Source organism: Ovis aries, chromosome 25 (assembly GCF_016772045.2).
Source record: "Ovis aries strain OAR_USU_Benz2616 breed Rambouillet chromosome 25, ARS-UI_Ramb_v3.0, whole genome shotgun sequence".
Taxonomy (NCBI): domain Eukaryota; kingdom Metazoa; phylum Chordata; class Mammalia; order Artiodactyla; family Bovidae; genus Ovis; species Ovis aries.
Window position 1 is genome coordinate 30,209,174 of NC_056078.1, and position 19,950 is coordinate 30,229,123.

Sequence of the window (19,950 nt, forward strand, 5' to 3'; positions counted from 1 at the left end):
GAGGGAGGGTCTTTTCTGCCTCCCTCAGTTGCCCTTTAGGCTGAGTGCAACTGCCGCATTAAGCACCAAGGTGCCCACAGGCTCATGAGGGCAGGGAGGATGGGTGCCCATATGTGCTCTCAGTCCACACCAGGAAATCAAGGGGGCTGACCCCTGCCAAATTCTTAGCCAGGCTGGGTCACTGGAAATAGCTGTTCACAAAGACAGATCTGGAAGAGGCTCCTGCACTCCTACATCTCCTGGCCCTGCTGACATCACAGAGGCTGGGCACCTTCCCCTGGGGACCCCCAGGACTGGGCAGGGCAGGGGCAGAAGAGTAAGTTCATGGAATCAAGTTGAGCCTAAAGGACCGGAAATTCAGGTACCTTCAGGGGGCAGGCAGGCAGGCAAGTGGAGGGTGGCAGGGGGCAGTAGGGACCGTGGCCCAGAACTCACGCCCCATCGGAAGGTGTGGTGGCCACTCAGCTCCAGCCACCACGGCCGTGTGGGAAGTAGTGTGCGTCGCGGCTGGAGCTTCTGATTTTTCAAAAGAGGTTGGAAATCTGGCTTTTAATGCGAAACTTCACAATTTGAAACATTTGGGTTAGATTTTTTTTTTTTTTTCCTGAAGCTCCGTGTCAGCTAAACTGAATACATCTTTGATCTTCGTGTCTGATCTGGCCCACAGGACAACTGTTTCCTCTGATTTGGAACACAGATCAGAGACACGAGGACACAGAAGTGGATTCTGCTGGGCCCACAAAGGCCTCACTGCCCGGCTGACAGCCCCCAGTCCCGTGGCCCTGCCCCAGGAATCCTCCTTCCACCCGTGGGCTTTCAGTCCTCTTCCTGCCCTCATGGGCTCTTCCCCAGCAGCTGTGGTCTCCCAGAGGTGGTACCTGTGGGCCTCTGTCCGGGGCTTGCTGTCTTTAGGCCTCCTCTTCACAGAGAAGCTGGTGGCCTGGAGTCCAACCACAGCTGGTTGAGTGATGCTGAGCTTTTCACCTAAGACTTTGAGGGGCAGTGACTCCAAAAGTAACTCCAAAAGCCCCCAGAGTCCGTGTAACTCCACGGACTCTGGGGGCTGTGGTGGGTGGGGTGGGCTGATGCAGACAGCAGCTCATTCTGCCTTCCTTTTCTACTTTTCAGGGTTCACGTGATTCCTGCGGACCCATCCAAGAGCCAAGGGCCTCTGGGGCCCATGCTCTGTTCCCACCTCCTCTGTGTTTTGATGCTGCGGAGCCAGTGCTGGGAGTGCCCTGGCTTCGTATGCCTGTTTCCTCACCTGGACAGGCCGAATGGGCAGTGAGAGCATGGGCTCTGGAGTCAGAGGGACTTGGGTTCAAACACTGATTGGTCCACCGCTCACTCTGTGTCTGTCTGAGCTCAGAGTTTCTCAGCTAGAAAAATGGGCATGACCCTCCTGTCTTAGTGTTCTGTACTGTGTAATGAACTATCACACACTGAGTGGCTTTAAAAAAGCACACCATTTTTAATCTCATGGATCTGTAGGTCAGGAGTCAGGTTAGACCAGGCTGATCCTCTGCTCGGGGTCTCACCATGTGAAAGGCAAGGTGGCATCTGTGGGTGCAGCTCTGCTTGGGCTCTGGGCCCTCCTTCAAGGTCTCCAGTTCTTGACCAAATTTAGTCCCTTCTCACAAAACCCCTCCGTCGCAAGGCCAGCAAAGGCTCCTCGAATACTTCTGGTGCTTCAGCTCATTCTGCCTTCCTTTTCTACTCTGCAGGGTTCACGTGATTCCTGGGGCCCATCCAGCTCATCCAGGCTCATCTTTCCATTTCAAGATGAGCTGGTTAGTGACTCTGGTTCCATCTGCAAAGTCTTCCTTGCTGCTCAAGATGATGAGTGAGAGAGCAGTGGTGGTGGTGGAGAAGATGAGAGGGTGGCAAGATTCAGCACGCCCTCCAGCCTCTCAGCGTTGCTGTGACGATGAAAACCCCCTACTTAGCTCTCTTCCCTCCTCCCTTGAGAACCACGGTGCTAGGTATTTAAACACCCTGCATGGACAGGATGGGCAGTAGGCGTGTCTCTCACAGCCACCCTCCCAAGTAGTTAGCATTGTCCCCAATTTCCAGATGTGCAAACTGAGGGTCAGAAGTCAGGTGACATATAAATGGCAGAGCCAGGATGTGAACCTGTCCCCATCTCAGCTGCACATAAGGGTTGGTCATCTCACCACTGGGCCCAAGTCCAGAGCTCATGTATCTCTGGGAAGTTCACTGAGTTCTCTTGAGAGGCTTCTGCCATGTGCCAGGGATTGACCTGTGATATGATTTTGCAGGTTCAGCCCAGGTCCTGGCATTTGGGTGTCTCTGGGAGTCCCCAGTGGATGACAGGTGTGTGTTTCATGGTGTTACCCGCTTCTTTCTCTTTGAGGGATGGCTGGGGTGCCACTGTCACAGCCATTCCTTTTTTTTTTTTTAAAATTTTTTTTATTTTTTTATTTTATTTTATTTTATTTATTTATTTATTTTTTAGTTTTTATTTTTAAATTTTAAAATCTTTAATTCTTACATGCATTCCCAAACATGAATCCCCTCCCACCTCCCTCCCCATAACATCTTTCTGGGTCATCCCCATGCACCAGCCCCAAGCATGCTGCATCCTGCGTCAGACAGACTGGCGATTCAATTCACATGATAGTATGCATGTTAGAATGTCATTCTCCCAAATCATCCCACCCTCTCCCTCTCCCTCTGAGTCCAAAAGTCCGTTATACACATCTGTCACAGCCATTCCTGAGCATCACGGCTTTTGCTGGATGCCTCAGCTGATCCTCAGGAGCCGCCCAGTGGTGAAGACTTTGTGCGGTCCTCTTGAGAAAACAGCAAAGAAAAGTCCCCCTGCGGCTCTTCTCTCTCCACCTTGAAACAGTGGCCTATGTCATGAGTCCTTTCTTCCCTAAATTAAGACGAATACACATGTCCCAGACTCCCCTGCAGGCATGGGGCCTGGTGCCCACGATCGAATGTACAGCGCAGGACTCACGTGCAAACGTAGCTTGTGAGTCTGTGGTTGGAAGGAGAGTGATGCTGTGACAATGAGTGTGGTGGAGCTGGAGGTGTCTGTTGCTGCCAAGGGTGGCTGAGGTGGAGCCTCTGCTCAGAGGGGTTTTCATGAGAATGGTCCCATGCTGTGTAAAGATGAGATGCTTGGAACTATAGCAGCTGTCTTGTGGCCATGAGGCAACAAAGTTAAAGATTTAAATAAATAAATAAAAACAATGAGGTTGCTGAATGATCCTTGAAGACATTGCCCAGACGTTGAACCACCACCAGCAGCTGCTTACCTCCAGCCTCCTTGTTATGTGAGACAATGGAGCCCTTTGTGCTTAAGCAATGGTTAGCTATATATTCTTTTATTTGACTCTCAAAGTCTTCCTAACTGATACAGACATGCTAGCAGGATGGTCTGTGCCCAGGGGTGGTTGACAGTTGGTGCTGAGATAACTGTTTTTTTTTTTGTTTGTTTGTTTTTTAAAATTCAGGATAGTTACAGATTCCACACTGAACTCGAAATCATGCTCTTCAAAGGTAAGGCCCCATTTTCCTCAGGGGGATTTCCTCACAGGGGTTGCCCCATCCCTCTCTCACTTGACGAGTGCTAGTGTGAGTACCAGGCATCCCACCCTTAACCCCAGCGAGGTAGGCATGATCACCCACCCTCTATAGATGGGGCCATCTGAGGTCTCACACCTAGGATGTGGGGAATGGGTCCAGTTCTGTATGGCCTGGGGTCTCCCCATGCCAAAGTGAGTCTCCTTGTTTGTGTCCCAGCCATAGGTGCCAGCGCATCCCAGGTGGTGATGATGGTAAAGAACCCACCTGGCAGTGCAGGAGACACAGGATGCTGGTTCCATCCCTGGGTCGGGAAGCTCCCTTGAGGAAGGAAATGGCAACCCACTCCAGTATTCTTGCCTGGAGAATCCCATGGACAGAGGAGCTTGGTGGGCTACAGTCCATGGGGTCGCAAAGAGTTGGACATGATTGAGCAACTTAGCACACATGCAGGGTGCAGGGGCTTCTAGGAGAGTGGAGCACCAGGTGGAGAGCCGGGTTCAGGGTTGGGGAAGCTCACGACCTCCCAGCAGAGCGGTCAGGTTTCTGCTGCACCAGGGATGTGTACCAGCCCCAAGTCTCAGCAACTTCCGAAATGACCACCTGCTTTTCTAGCTCCTGGGTCGGAGGGTCATCTGGACTGCTTCTGCTTCAGGTTTTGGGTTCACATCTTTCTGCAACAGGGTTTCCCTGATAGCTCACTTGCAATGCAGGAGACCCCGGTTCAATTCCTGGGTCGGGAAGATCCACTGGAGAAGGGATAGGCTACTCATTCCAGAATACTTGGGCTTCCCTTGTGGTTCAGCTGGTAAAGAATCCGTCTGCAATACAGGAGATCTGGGTTCCATCCCTGGGTTGGGAAGATTCCCTGGAGAAGGGAAAGGCTACCCACCCCAGTATTCTGGCCTGGAGAATCCATGGACTGTATAGTCCATGGGGGTGCAAAGAGTCAGACACAACTGAGAGACTTCACTTCACTTCACTTGTTTCTGCAACAATCAGCTGCCTGAAGATGCTCTTTCCCAGAGGATAGCACAGGTGCAGGAGGCCAAGCACCCAGGTGCTCTGAAAGCCTCTGCCTCAGCCAGCTGTGCTGATGCTCCTACGGCCCCAGCAAATCACTTGGCCACGCTCCTCATGGGGGGCAAGTGTGTGTACTCCCCGCCCTCCATGGGGCAGCCCCTGTGAGGTCACGTGGCAAAGGGTGTGGCTATCACGGGTCAGGGAGGGAAGAGTCCGGGTCAGCAGTCCAAGCTACACACAGATCCCAGGGACCCCCAGGCATCCCCAAAGCCATGAATGCAGAGACCCCCGTGGGGCAGGACCTCAGCAGGGGCAGGTGGACCAGGGTCACTGCATCAGGCCTGAGCTTCCAACCCGCCCCCCCCGTCTGTTTCTCAGAGGAGGGACCTGGAGCTGTGGGAGTCAGAGTATTACCTGAGGTCACAGGGCAACCTCCCGCTTCTGCCCACCCCCACTGCCATCATCCTAAACCCAGATGGGGAGGGGGCAAGGGGTCGGGGCACCTGCCTCCCTGGGGATGACGAGCCCCTTTCTCCCACCCCCATGCTCAAGCATATACCCACTTCCCCCAAGACGGCCGGACACAGAGCCTGGGACTCGAGTATTCCAGCTGCATTGCATGGAGAGCTCTCCGTGCTCGTTGACTTCTGGTGGCCCCTGAGCTGGCCTAGAGACATATTGTTTGCTGTGATCCGTATTTTGTTTCTTTGAATGGAGCCAACATGAAGCAATCAGAAACTTCACATAGAATTCAGATTTGATCTCCGTTTCTTTTGAAAGAGCAGCAGGTTTGACGACCCTGGGCCCGTGTCGCTGCAGGGCAGGCGGCAGTGCAGCGCCTGCCCGCGTCCCCCATGGGTCGTGTGCCCTTGCCCCAGTCCCCACCACTCCCTGCTGCCTCAGATCCAGAGAGCTTCCCCCGTATTCCACACTGGTCTTTGTGCTGCTGGAACATGATGCTGGTTTAATCCACTCCCCAGAAGCTCACAGAGGAGAGACACCTGTTCGGGGCACATAGCCCATAATGGGCTTTCGTTTTTCTTTCTCTCTTCCTGAATAAGAATTTCATCTGGATTTCAAAGAGCAATTCCTCTTGCGGGCTCCAAATCAGGACCTCAGACTCTGCTGCCCGGCCTAAGGTCAAACCATTTATATCATGGTTGAATCCCAGAATACTTCTGGCATTGCTTCCCTGAGAACACAGTCACCTTGACTGGAAAATCTACACTGAGGTGAAGCTTTGGGAGATGTTTTGGGGACCCAGGTCCCTGAGTTATGCAGGGAATCCCCTTGGATGTATAAAAAAAGATCCTAACTGCTGATACTTACATAGCAATCACCGAATGCCAGTCACTTCTCCTAACTTCATATTAACTCACTTAATCCTCGCATAAACTTTGTAAGGGGGAAGGTACCATTTTTATCTCCATCTTACAGATAAGAAAGATGAAGCACAGGGAGGTTAAGCAACGTTCCCAAATTTGCACATGTTGGAGGTGGTAGAGTTGAGATTTGAACCCAGGCTCTGTGGTTTCAGGGCTTATCGTTCTTAGCCACTGAAGTATCCTAGAGGAAAATACCTGTTGTGCTTAGTCACTCAGTTGTGTCTGGCTTTTTGCAACCCCATGGACTATATAGCCCACCAGGCTCCTCAGTCCATGAGGATTCTCCAAGGAGAATGTTGGAGTGTGTTGCCGTGCCCCACTCCAGGGGATCTTCCCAACTCAGAGACTGAACCCAGGTCTCCCACACTGCAGGCAGATTCTTCCCCATCTGAGCCACCAGGGAGGCCCAAATACCTATTGAGGTGGCCAAGTTTCCTATAATGTCTTGTTTCACCCTTGAACTTGCCCAACAAGGTAGGGTTGCATTTGGCTGTGAGAGACAGAAAAATCTAAAAGAGAAGCTGATTTCTGTTTTGTATAGATGCAACTTAGAGGTGGCAAGGAGGCTCCAGGGTCAACTGGGGCTCAGGCTTCTCTGCCGTCATCCTCATCATGTGGTGTCTTCTCATTGAACAGGATGACTGCTTGAACTCCAGCCACCACACCTTCAATCCAGTTTTCAGGAAAAAGGAAGGGACAAAATAGAACTAACCTCCTTCCTTTAAGACACTTCTCCAAAGTTTCATAGACTATTGTACTCGCATCCTTTTGATCAGCACTTAGTCACATGGCCACACTTGAGCCTGGAAATAGTCTATAGTCCAGAAGATAATATGTTTACTGAGAAATCAGTTCTATCATTAAACTTAAAAGAGAGAATGGATATTGACTCAGCACCATCACTGTGTTGTTTACAGATAACGAAACTAAAACTCAGTGAGCGGAATGACCTGCTGGAGGGAACACAGCTGGGAGGAGGTGGAGCTTGGATCTTCTGTCCCTGGGCCCTTTGGAGCAGGTAGGGCTCTGAAGATACACTCTGCCAGTTTCCTAGGCGGTGAGGAGGACTATGGGTATGTACACGACTCCCTTCCCAGGCCCCAGGAACACCCAGTGCCCAGGTCCTGCCAGCCAAGCAGCTTTGTGCCTGCAAGCCCTGGCAGCCTCTCTGGATGCAGATCCATCACCCCGGCACGACCTGGACAGACTGTGGCCATGACCGGCTGATGTGGTGCCAAAGGCCACCCTGAGCCTCAAGGTAGGATGAATGCTGATGCTTTTAAGGGTCCAGAACCCTTGAAGGGACCAGGCTGTGGCTCAACCCCAGCTGAGACCCTGTTCTGGCCTAGCGTTTACTGCTCCTCTGTCCGGCTTCCCTCGCTCCCCTGTTCCTCAGAGCCTCTTCCTGTCCCCACCAACTCCCACCCTACATGCCCCCCACTGCTGTAAATCATCTGAAGAGAATGCCGGACTCAGGCTCTGCTTCTGCAGAACCCTCCTGAGAGAGTTGCGTTTCTGGGTCTGAACCGTTCTTTCTTATTTGTTTTTGTTTTTTAGCTTTTTTTAAAAAAATTTTATTAGAGCATAGTTTGCTTTACAGTGTTGTTACCACTGTACAAAAAAGTGAATCAGCTATACGTATACGTATATCCCCTCTTTTTTGGATTTCCTTCCCACTTAGGTTATCACAGAGCACTGAGTCGAGTTTCCAGAGCTCTAGAGTAGTGAGGGACAGGGAGGCCTGGTGTGCTGAAGTCCACAGGGTTGCCAAGGGTCAGACATGACTTAGCAACTAAACACCAATAGGAGGTTCTCAGGAGTTATCTGTTTTATACAGAGTATCAACAATGTATTGGAGAAGGGAATGGCTACCCAGTCCAGTATTCTTGCCTGGAGAACTCCATGGACAGAGGAGCCTGGTGGGCTACAAAAGTCAGACACAACTGAGTGGCTAACACACCCATCAGTGGTGTATATGTGGCAGTCCCTGTCTCCCAATCATCTGACCCCTGCCCTCCCCCTTGGTACCCATGTTTGTTTTCTACGTCTGTGTCTCTATTTCTGCTTTGTAAATACGATTGTCTATACCAGTTTTTTTCAGATTCCATACATATGTGTTAATATACGATACTTGTTTTTCTCTTTCTGACTTACTTCACTCTGTATGATGACTAGGTCTATCCACATCTCCACAGGTGACCCAATTTCATTTCTTTTTATGGCTGAGGACTGAAGTGACTTAGCAATAGTGATATTCCATTGCATATATCGTTATCCATTCTTCTGTTGATGGACGTTTGTTTCCATGTCCTGGCTATTGTAAATAATGCTGCTATGGACATTGGGCTGCATGTATCATTTTGAATTACACTTTTCCCTGGGTATATGCCCATGAGTGGGATTGCTGGGTCACATGGTAGTTCCATTTTTGGTTTTTTAAGGAACCTGCATAACTGTTCTCCATAGATGCTGTATCAGTTGACATTTCTACCAGCAGTACCGGAGGGTTCCCTTTCCTCCACACCCTCTCCAGCATTTATTGTTTGTAGATTTTGTGATGATGGCTATTCTGACTGGTGTGAGGTATCTCATTTTAGTTTTGATTTTACTTACTGATGTTGAGCATCTTTTTGTATGTTTGTTGGCCATCTGTATATCTTCTTTGGAGAAGTGTCTACTTAGGTCTTTTGCCCATTTTTTGATTGGGTTGTTTTTTGATTTTGAGCTGCATGAGCTGTTTGTATATTTTGGAGATTAATCCTTTGTCAGTCGCTTCATTTGCAAATATTTTCTCCCATTATGAGGGTTGTCTTTCTGTCTTGTTTATGGTTTCCTGTGCTATGCCAAAGCTTTTAAGTTTAATGAGGTCCTATTTATTTATTTTTGGTTTTATTCTCATTACTCTAGGAGGTGGGTCAGAAAAGATCTTAACTGCAATTTATGTCAAAGAGTGTCCTGCCTATGTTTTCCTCTAAGAGTTTTATAGTGTTCAGTCTTACATTTAGGTCTTTAATCCATTTGGGGGTTAGGGTAAGAGAATGAGATTAGAACACTCTCTAACACCATACACAAAAAAGAACCTTCCATTCTGGGGACTCCTCCTGGAGTGCTAAGCAGCTCAGGGTCAAGAATGCTTGGCCCTAGCTCTGCTGTGTGACCGTGAGGAAACCACTTCTCCACCCTGGACCTCAGTTTCCCCGCTTGCATGGCTGGGGTTGGGGGAGCCTCTGTCATGCTCCTTCCAGCTCTGAAGGTCTGTGGTATGACCTGAAGCGCCAGGAAGCCAGTGCCACATGTCCATGGAGTCCTACCATCGGGACTTTCTCTGAAGGCTTCTTCAAAATGTAACAGCATTTGCAATGAGAATGAGTTTCCTAATTTTTTTTTGTAATTATTTATTTATTGGGTGCACTGGGTCTTCGTGGCTGCTCAAGGGCTTTTCTGTAATTGTGGAGGGTGGGGGCGAGTTGTAGTACACAGGCTCCTCATTGTGGTGCTTCTCCTGTTGTGGAGTGTGGGCTCTAGAGTGCAGACTCAGTAGTCATGGTACACAGGCTTAGTTGCCCTGCAGCATGAGGGATTCTCCTGGACCAGGGATTGAACTCGTTCCCCCTGCCCTAGCAGGCGGATTCTTATCCACTGGGCCACCGGGGAGGCCTTGAGAGTGAGTTCCATGTAAATGACCATGCAGCAGGCAGATTCTCTCAAGGTGGGATCCTTGGGTCACCTGAATCCGTCACTGGACGGGGACTGCCTGGTTGGAACTGTGGGGTGAGGTGGAAGTAGAATCACAGAAGCGTGGGCATGCAGAGCTGGAAAGGATCCTTTGGTCCTGCACACCCAGTTTATGAGCCAGGAAAGTGAGGTTGTGGCAGGGGTGGACCTCTGTTCCTACACACTGCGCTCTGTGGCTGAGAATGTTGGGGATGGCTTGGGAATCTGGGCAGGAGACCTGCTTGTTTTCCTTCTAACCCATTGGTTTCCCCATCCCCCAGCTACTGGAGGTTGGTGCTAATGACTCCCAGCTGCCCTTTGCTGGAGACGAGTCTTCAGCCAAATGAAAGCCTTAAGGCCAGCCTACCCAGCATGACCTGGGCAGACTGCAGCTGATGACTGGTTGGTATGGTGTAAAATGGCCACCACTGGGGACTGCCACTGAGTCCTATTATTGGGGACTTTTCCCTGAAGGCTTTTTCAAAAGGTGGAAGCATCTGAGATGAGAATGAGTTTCATATTAAGTGATGATGCTGTAGGGCAGACTGTCTCAAGGTGGGATCTTGGAACACTTTAATCCATTACCTGAAGGAATGTATATTATTATTGTTATTTTAAAATAATCATTTATTTGGCTGTTCTGGGTCTTTGTTGTGACATGTGGGATCTTTAGTTGTGGCATGTGGGAATCTAGTTCCCTAACCAGGGATTGAACCCAAGGAGCATGGACTCTTAGCCCATGGACCACCAGAGAAGTCCCAGGACTGCTTATTATTATTCCCCGTCCCTTCTTCCCTTTTTTGAATATGGTATGTGATGTCTGGAGCTGCAACAGCTATCTTTCAGTCATGAGGAAACAACATGAGATGTAAACAATAAGCCACCACCTGATGGTCCGGTGGTGAGGAATCCACCTTGCAGTGCAATGGAAGCAGGTTTGATCCCTGGTCGGGAAACAGATTCCGCATGCTGTAGGACAGCTAAGCCCGTGCACCACAATGAAGATCCCGCATATTGAAACTAAGACCCAATGCAGCCAAATAAATACACTTATTTTTTAAAAAAGCTAATGATAGTGAAGTAGAAATACAGAAAGAAACTGATTTTCAATGGCATTTCTGAAACATTGCACAAAACCAGAAAACTGCCTCTGGAATCTCGGTATGTGAAATGATTATCTTTATTGCTCAAGCAAGTCCTGGTTGAATTTTTCTTTTATTTGCAGCCCAAAGTTTTCCAAACAAATCAACAGTCTTTATCTCATTGAATCATAACAGCAATCTTCTAAAGTAGAAGATTTATTATATTATTATTATTATTGGCTCAGATAAGTGACATAGCTAAGGCCACACAGCTGGCAAAGGGCAGCTGGAGCTTTCAGGTTGAGAGGAATTTTGAAGATTGATGAAAACGTAACTCGTGTCTCCACTGTGTGTGTCCCGTTGTAGTCTGGCCACTGGGAATAATCTCCCTTGCCATTCTGGTCTTTGATCATTCTCTCTCTATGCATCCGCCCTAGGTGGATGGATAATCTCAGCTTAGAGATTCGGGAGAGGTCCCTTGTGGGGTGGGGAGAAGGAGGTGGCAGGTAGCCACCGTCCGTGCCAAATGGAGTGTGGCCAGATTCTGGTACCAAGGACAAGGGGAAGACTGAACCCATTTTGGAGATGATTCTGGCCTCTACAGTTCTAGTCTCTTGGATGTGGGGTTACAGTGAAAGGGAGAAAGCTCAGACACAGAAACAGACAGAGGTACGGAAGGAGAGGGAGACAGAGGCAGACGTTGAGGAGGAGGAGGGGGAGAGGAAGAAAGAAGGATGACAGGTTTCAGAGATAAACTTTGAGACACAAACATAGCAGTGGACCTCAGCTCAGACACAAGCTAGTTCATCCCCCTGCCCCACCCCCCACACCAGCTTCAGCCTCTTCACTGTGTGATGGAGTGCCCTGGGACACCTCCCTCGCTGGGACAAATGGCTCAGCACTGACCTGTAATGGATGCTAGGTCAGTGGTCCCTTCTGTCCCCACACAGACCAGTCTGATGGTTTGGAAGGTGCTCTGAGGGTGGAGGCAGGGTGATGCAACCTTAGGTAAACCTTGGTCTCGCCTTTTCTGGAGAGCAGAGGCCTCTTGAAGAAAGGCAGGTAGCATTGATGTGTGTGTGTGTGTGCGCGTGTTTCAGACTAAGCACTTTAAGTGGTCAGAAAGCTGGATATTTCCCTTGACAGAAAAGTAGCCTTCTTGATTAGCAGCAATACCAGAAATGCCTTTGTCTCCTGAACAAGCAGGTGGGGTTGGGTAGGGGCAAGAATTTAAAGAGTCATCAGAACACAAGGAATCTGGGAGCCACGGCTGGGGTTAGCTGGGGGAAGAATCACTGCTTCAGACCCTGAGGCTGAGCCCTCAGACCTCGGGGGTTGATGTGTGTGTGTTGGGGGGAGCCCTCTGTGAGGGGCCTCCTGTCTACCTTGGATTAGTGGGGAAGCAGGGACAGAAATGGCCTCAGACTGAGGAGTGAAAGAAGGTTCTCTGTCAGGAACATAGAGCACCTGGGGGTGTGGGCAGCGAGGAGCCTGGGGGTCACCTTCGCCCTGGTGCTCTCTGGGCAGAGTCTGTTCTCCAGAACCTGGTGCAGAGCCTTGACTGAATGAGTGAGCCCTGGGCTCTGCCAGGCCTGGAGGCTGTGAGTGAGGATGAAGGAGGTGGTGCCGCAGCATCAGCTGGGGGCTCAGGGCCTGGGCAGACAGTGGCCCCTCTCCCTGCCTCACGCCCTGCTCATGTGGCTAACTGCTCGCTCCTGGGGGTTCAGGGAAGCAGACCGTGCTGTCTCCCTCAGGTTGGATGTGCCCTTGACTGAGTTGGTGCAGAGGCTTCAAAATGTGTCTGTGAGTCCTTAGAGCCTCCTCTCATAAAGAAGTGGGGTCTGGGTCCCCTCACCCTGAGCCTGGGTGACCCTCCTTGAAGAGAATGCGATGGAGGTGATGTTCTCTGACTTCGGAGGCTGGTTAGAAAAGGCCACGTGGCATCTCCCAGATTCTCTTGGGAACTTGCTCTGGGAGCCCTGTAAGAAGTCCATCTCTACAGAGGCTGCAGTGTGCAGAGACCGCATAGCCTGAGAAAGGTGCCTCAAGTCCCCCAACTCATCCATCCCCAGCTGTTTGAGTCTCCCTTGCCCCGGTGTCAGGCCTGTGCTCGAGGAAGCCTTTGAGATGACCCCAGTCTCAGCCATCCTGCCTGAGATGCGTGATGGACCCAGAGTGAGAACTGCCTGCAGTCCAGGCAACCTCCAGATCCATGAGTGGAAGAAATGATCATATATGAGGGTCCTATGGCTGCGTAGGTCACAAATGACCGCACACTGGAGGCTAGGGTCTAAAGTCAAGGTGCTGGCTTGTTCCTTCCGAGGGCCCTGAGGGCGAATCTTCCCTGCCTTCCTCCCAGCTCCTGGTGGTTGTAGGCAGCGCTTGCTTTTCTGGGCCTGTGGATGCTTCACTCTGCCTGCTGCTTCCATCTTTACATTGTGTTTTCGCTGTGTCTCTGTGTCCATATAAAGGACACTGTCACATTTGATTAGGGGTCCCTGGCCCAGACATAAAGAACCTGCCTGCCATGTGGGAAACCCAGATTCCATCCCTGGGTCAGGAAGGTCCCCTGAGAAGGGAATGGCTACCCACCCCAGTATTTTTTTCTGGAGAATTCCATAGAAAGAGGAACCTTGGAGGGCTATAGTCCATGGGGTTGCAAAGAGTCAGACATGACTGCGTGACTAACACTTAAACTTTTTTACTTTCCCATGTATTCCAGTATTACTTCATCTTGACTAATTACATATGTAATGACTCTGTTTCTCAAATAAGATGACATTCTGAAGTAGTGAGGTTGAGAATTTAATATATCTCTTTTGGGGGGGCATAATTCAACCATGACATATAGTTATTTTAAGCCATTATTATTTAAAAATTATTTATTTATTTGTGGCTGTGCTGGGTCTTTGTAGCTGTGTGTGGGCTTTCACTAGTTTTGGCAAGCTGGGGCTGCTCTCTAGCTGTGGTGTGCTGGCTTCTCATTGCAGTGGCTGCTCTTGTTGCTGAGCACAGGCTCCAGGGCATGTGGGTTCAGTAGCTGGAACTTGCAGGCTCCAGAGCAAGGGCTCAGTAGTTGTGGTACATGAGCTTAGTTGCCCTGGCAGCATGTGAAATCTTCCCAGACCAGGGATTGAACTCATGTCCCTTGCATTGACAGGCAGATTCTTTACCACTGGAATACCAGTACAGTCCAAACCCACTATTTTGAACCTATTCATTACGTAACAGTATTTACTCAGAACATGAGAATGAAGGGATGGCTAGGAAAGCAACTGAAACATCAGTGGAAATGTAATTTACCAGAACATCCCTCTAGGAGGCTACTGTATGTGGCTGAGATAATCAGTTTTCTAATTAGCTTGCAGGGGGTGCTGAATCCTCCTCACAAAAGACGGATGTTCCAGCAACATCATGTGGCTGAATAATAACAGACAGCTTCTCTAATGCCTTCTTTTTTTTTTTTAAGTTGTTGATTTTTTTTTTCCTTTTAGTATTTATTTATTTGGCTGTGCTGGGTCTTAGTTGTAGCGTGTTTGATCCTTGTTGCTTGCCGAGACATGCAGAATCTTTTTTTAGTAGCAGCATGCAAACTCTTAGTTGTGCCATGCAGAATCTAATTCCCTGACCAGGGATTGAGCCCGGGTCCCTGCATGGGGAGCTTGGAGTCTTAGCCAGTGGGCCACCAGGCAGGTCACCTTAATGCCTTCTAATGTAGGAAAATAACTTGAGTTTTGCTTTGTAAGATATTCCTCCCTCTTAAATAAATGTTGGATATTAATTTAAAGAGAATCAATGTGATTATTAGAGTGTTTCTGGCCTCCACGTCTATCAGCATGGCCTTGTTTACTAACACCTTCCCCATCAGAGATCTGATTAGCTGTGGGCTACAGTTGCCTGGTTAAGTGTCTAGTTTCTCCATAGACCAGAAGCAATCCTGAGAACAGGGTCGGGCCTTGTCTTGCTGTCTCTTGAATCCCCAGCACACTTTTTGGCACATAGAAGGTGCTTAATAGTCTCTGAAAGCATGGATGTTGGAAAAGGGACAAAGGGACTTAAAATCTATATGATGATGAAAGGTATATATATAAATATATCAGCTACAAATCATCTAAGGATGCTAGAAAAAATATTTTTGAAAATTGAAATTCTTTTCTGTTAATGGAAGAACCTTTAAGAAAATAAGGGAACTGAGAGGCCAGGAACAAATTGGAAACCTCAGTCCAGGGAAATAAGACGGCTGACACCTTAAGGACTTCTACCTAATTTCTACTAATTATCTACCTTATTGGCAGTCTATAGCTTGAGCTTCTGTGGTACAAGAAAGACAAGGAAGAATCAAGGGATGATAAACATGACTGGGAAAAGTTGAAAAAGAACAAAACAAAGATTCTGGGAATTTAAAAATATCACATATGAAATTTAAAACTCAGTGGGGACAGCTAGATAGAATAGACACTGCTGGAGAAGGAATTAGTTAACTGGAAGATAAATCATAATGTAGCACAGAAAGAAAGAATGAAAGAGGTTAAGAAGGTTAAGAGACATGGAGGATGAAATGAAAAGGTATATGTCTAATGAGATTTTTAGAAAGTTATTAGAGGAATAATGGTAGAGAAGTGATATTCAGAGAGATAGTAGCTGAGAATTTTCTATGATTATTAAAAAGCATGAATCCTCAGATTCAGCAATTCCAGCGCTATCAAGGTAAATAAACGGAAGTCCATATACAAATACATCATAATCTAATTAAAGAATATCAAAAGCAAGTAGAGCTCTTAAAAATATCCAACAGAAAAAAAAAATTGTACCATAAGGAGAGTGGTACAGTGGGAATGTGCTGGGCCCAAAACCCAGAGGTCAATGGATTGAAAAAAAAATTGTGTCATTCATGGCTTCTGTAATTAAAAGAAATTAGGCTAAAAGTTTATTAGTTAAAATAGTATAAATAGTAACAATGAAAGACAGAATAATAATAACTTTAAAGGACTTCGAAAATTCACAAGGATTCACAAGGTTGGATTCACAAGGATCCAATCGAGGATCTATTTCTGCTTTATTGACTATGCCAAAGCCTTTGACTGTGTGGATCACAATAAACTATGGACAATTCTGAATGAGATGGGAATACCAGACCACCTGACCTGCCTCTTGAGAAACCTGTATGCAGGTCAGGAAGCAACAGTTAGAACTGGACGTGGAACAGCAGACTGGTTCCAAATAGGAAAAGGAGGGCCTCAAGGCTGTATATTGTCACCCTGCTTATTTAACTTATATGCAGAGTACATCATGAGAAACACTGGGCTGGAAGAAGCACAAGCTGGAATCAAGATTGCCGGGAGAAATATCAATAACCTCAGATATGCAGAGGACACCACCCTTATGGCAGAAAGTGAAGAGGAACTAAAAAGCCTCTTGATGAGAGTGAAAGTGGAGAGTGAAAAAGTCGGCTTAAAGTTCAACATTCAGAAAATGAAGATCATGGCATCTGGTCCCATCACTTCATGGGAAATAGATGGGAAACAGTGGAAACAGTGTCAGACTTTATTTTTTTGGGGTCCAAAATCACTGCAGATGGTGACTGCAGCCATGAAATTAAAAGATGCTTACTCCTTGGAAGAAAAGTTATGACCAACCTAGATAGCATATTGAAAAGCAGAGACATTACTTTGCCAACAAAGGTTCATCTAGTCAAGGCTATGGTTTTCCTGTGGTCATGTATGGATATAAGAGTTGGACTGTGAAGAAGGCTGAGCACCGAAGAATTGATGCGTTTGAACTGTGGTGGTGGAGAAGACTCTTGAGAGTCCTTTGGACTGCAAGGAGATCCAACCAGTCCATCCTAAAGGAGATCAGTCCTGGGTGTTCATTGGAAGGAATGATGCTAAAGCTGAAACTCCAGTACTTTGGATACCTCATGTGAAGAGTTGATTCATTGGAAAAGACTCTGATGCTAGGAGGGATTGGGGGCAGGAAGAGAAGGGGACGACAGAGGATGAGATAGCTGGATGGCATCACTGACTCGATGGACATGAGTCTGAGTGAACTCCAGGAGTTGGTGATGGACAGGGAGGCCTGGCATGCTGCAATTCATGGGATCACAAAGAGTCGGACATGACTGAGTGACTGAACTGAACTGAACTGAAGGACTGTATACCCCAGTCTCTAATAAGACTGAAATAATTTCTTAAAAGATAATTTATCTCTTAAGAATAAATCCAGATCCTAGGTATGTACTAAAGAGAATTGAAATAAATGTCCATATAAAAACTTGTACACAAATGTTCATAGTAGTGTTATTTAAGAGTGAAAAAATAGAAATAACCTAAACAATCTAAATATACACCCGTTTATGAATGGATAAGGGCTTACCTGGTGGCTCAGACAGTAAAGAATCTGCTTGCAATATGTGAGTCTCAGGTTTGATCCCTGGATCAGGAAGATCCCCTGGAGAAGCAAATGGCTACGCACTCCAGTATTCTTGCCTGGAGGATTCTATGGACAGAGGAGCCTGGCAGGCTACATACAGTTCATGGGGTCACAAAGAGTCAGACACAACTGAGCAACTAACATTTTCACTTTTTCATGAGTAGATAAGCAACATGTGATACATCCATACAATAGGGTATTACTTGCCATAAAAAGGAATGAAATTCTGATCCATGCAATAGCATGGATGAAGCTTGAAAACATTATGCTAAGCAAAAGAAGCCAGACACAAAAGGTCACTGATTATATGATTTCACTTATATAAAATGTCCAGAATAGGCAAATTCATAGAGACAGAAGGTAGATCTGTGGCTGCTAGAGGCTGGAAGGGAATATGGAGTAACAGCTGATGAGCATGGGCTTTCTTTTCGGGTGATGACATGTTCTAGAATTAGGTTTCTTGTTTGTTTTGTTTTTTGGCTGTGGGTGCTCTTTAGTGTGATCCGCGGGCTTCCCTAGTTGTAGCCCTTGGGTTTAGTTGCTCCATGGCATGAGGGATCTTAGTTCCCTGACCAGGGATTGAACTTGAATCCCTTGCACTGGAAGATGGATTCTTAGCCACAGGACCGCTAGGGAAGTCCCAGTGGTGAGGTTTATTAAACCTTACAAATACACTAAAGCCACTTAATTGTTCACTTTCAAAGGGTGAATTTTATAGCATGTGAATCACAAAAATGCAAAAAATAGTAATAAAGGTAGAAATAAGGACATTTTCATTTATAGGCATACCTTGAAGAAAGCAAATATCTTAATAAAGCAAGTCACAAAAACTTTTTGGTTTCCTAGTGCATATAAAAGTTATGTTTTGGGAATTCCCTGGTGGTCCAGTGGTTAGGATTTAGCACTTCCACTGTGGAAGGCCTGGGCTCCATCCCTGGTCAGGGAACTAAGATCCCGCAAGCAGCACAGAGCAGCTAAAAAAATGTTTTGTTTGTTTACACTATAGTCTGTTAAGGGTGCATTAGCTTTATATCAAAAAAATGTACATATCTTAATTAAAAAATGTTTATGGCTCAGAGGGTAAAGTGTCTGCCTGCAATGTGGGAGACCGGGGTTTGATCCCTGGGAGAAGGAATGGCAACCCACTCCAGTACTTTTGCCTGGAAAATTCCATGGACAGAGTAGCCTGGTAAGCTATAGTCCATGGGATCGCAAAGAGTCGCACATGACTGAGGAACTTGCACTCCAAAAAATGCCAACCGTCTTTTGAACCTTCAGTGAGTTGTAGTAGTAACATCAAAGATCCCTTGTCACAGATCACCACAGCAAATATAATAGTGGAAAATATTTAAAGTATTTTGAGAATTACCAAAATGTGACACAGAGTGATGAAGTGAGCAAATGCAGTCGGAAAGAATAGTCCGAATGGACTTGCTTGATGCAGAATTGCTACAAATCTTCAATTTCTAATAAACACGTGTGCGTGTGTGTGTGTGAGTGTGCATGCTCAGTCACTGAGTCGTGTCTGACGCTTTGCAGTCCCATGGACTGCAGCCTGCCAGGCTCCTCTGTCCATGGAATTTTCCAGGAAAGAATACTGGAATGAGTCGCCACTTCCTACTCCAGGGGATCTTCCTGGCCCAAGGATTGAACCCACATCTCTTGCGTCTCCTGTATTGACAGGTGGATTCTTTACCACTGCGTCACCTGGGAAGTCCCATTGCACAAAAAGACAAATAATGAAGCACAATAAGATGAAGCTGAATAAAAGGTATGCCTGTTTACTTAAAACTGAGACAGTTTATAAACAAGAGATCCCTATTCAAGGAGTTTCTGAAGGATGCACCTGAGAAGAAAAGCGATCTGAGGAAACAAGTCTCAGACACCAGAAATAACAATGAATTGAAAAAAATAATAAAAATAGGGGTAAATATAAACAAACACACTGTCCAAAACAGTGTCTATTCCATGGGGTTAAACAGGAGATGGAGCTAAATGCCTGGACTTTTAAGTAAAAGGAATGAAAGGTTTTGAAGCAGTTTGTATTGTTGCAGAGAAGGGTAAGATATTGATTAACTTTAGACTAAGTTAAGTGAGGTAATAGTTTCAAAATGCTGAGTCACCAATAAGAAAATAGTGGAATGCCCATTCTCTACACAGTACAAGGGGAGAAAAAATGGAATGAGTAAAAAAACCTCAATTAATTCAACATAAGGCAACAAAGAAGATGAAAGTAAATTCTTAGGAAGCAGGACAAATTAAAAAGAAAACAAGATCAGAAATGAGGTCAAATATATTTGTAAGCTCTGTAAGTATAAATAAACTGACCTCTCCAGTTAAAATTCATGTGCTGTCAGATTAACAAACAGAATAACCAAATGCTGCTCACATGAAACATGTCCAAGACATGAGGACATATAAAAAATTATAAGTGAAACAGTGAAAAACTATCAGAAAAATACTAATCAGAGACATGTGTAAAACATGAGGACAGATAAAAAATTGTAAGTGAAAGAGTGAAAAACTATTAGAAAACCTGAAACCAAAACCAAAAGAAAATTGGCACAGTTACATTACTATTGGACAAAATATTAATTGACTTTGAGGCAAAAAGTCACCTTTTAAGATATAGAGGGTCAATGCATGCAATTTAAATTTACAAGGAGAAAATCGTTGTTTTAAATTCATGAATACCAAGTAATGTAAATCCATTACCAGATATATTATTTGTAAATATTTTTTTACCATTCTGTGGGTTGCAT

At 46.6% G+C, this 19,950-nt stretch overlaps 1 long non-coding RNA gene across 1 annotated transcript in view; it reads left to right on the forward strand.

Moving 5' to 3' along the window:
• LOC106991580 (uncharacterized) overlaps positions 1-19,950 on the forward strand; it is a 117,595-nt gene that overhangs the window by 3,025 nt on the left and 94,620 nt on the right. The window contains exons 2-5 of the long non-coding RNA XR_009598549.1: positions 668-1,982; positions 3,486-3,531; positions 6,881-7,020; positions 7,085-7,221. This is a non-coding gene — a long non-coding RNA (uncharacterized LOC106991580). The remainder of the gene's footprint in view (positions 1-667; positions 1,983-3,485; positions 3,532-6,880; positions 7,021-7,084; positions 7,222-19,950) is intronic.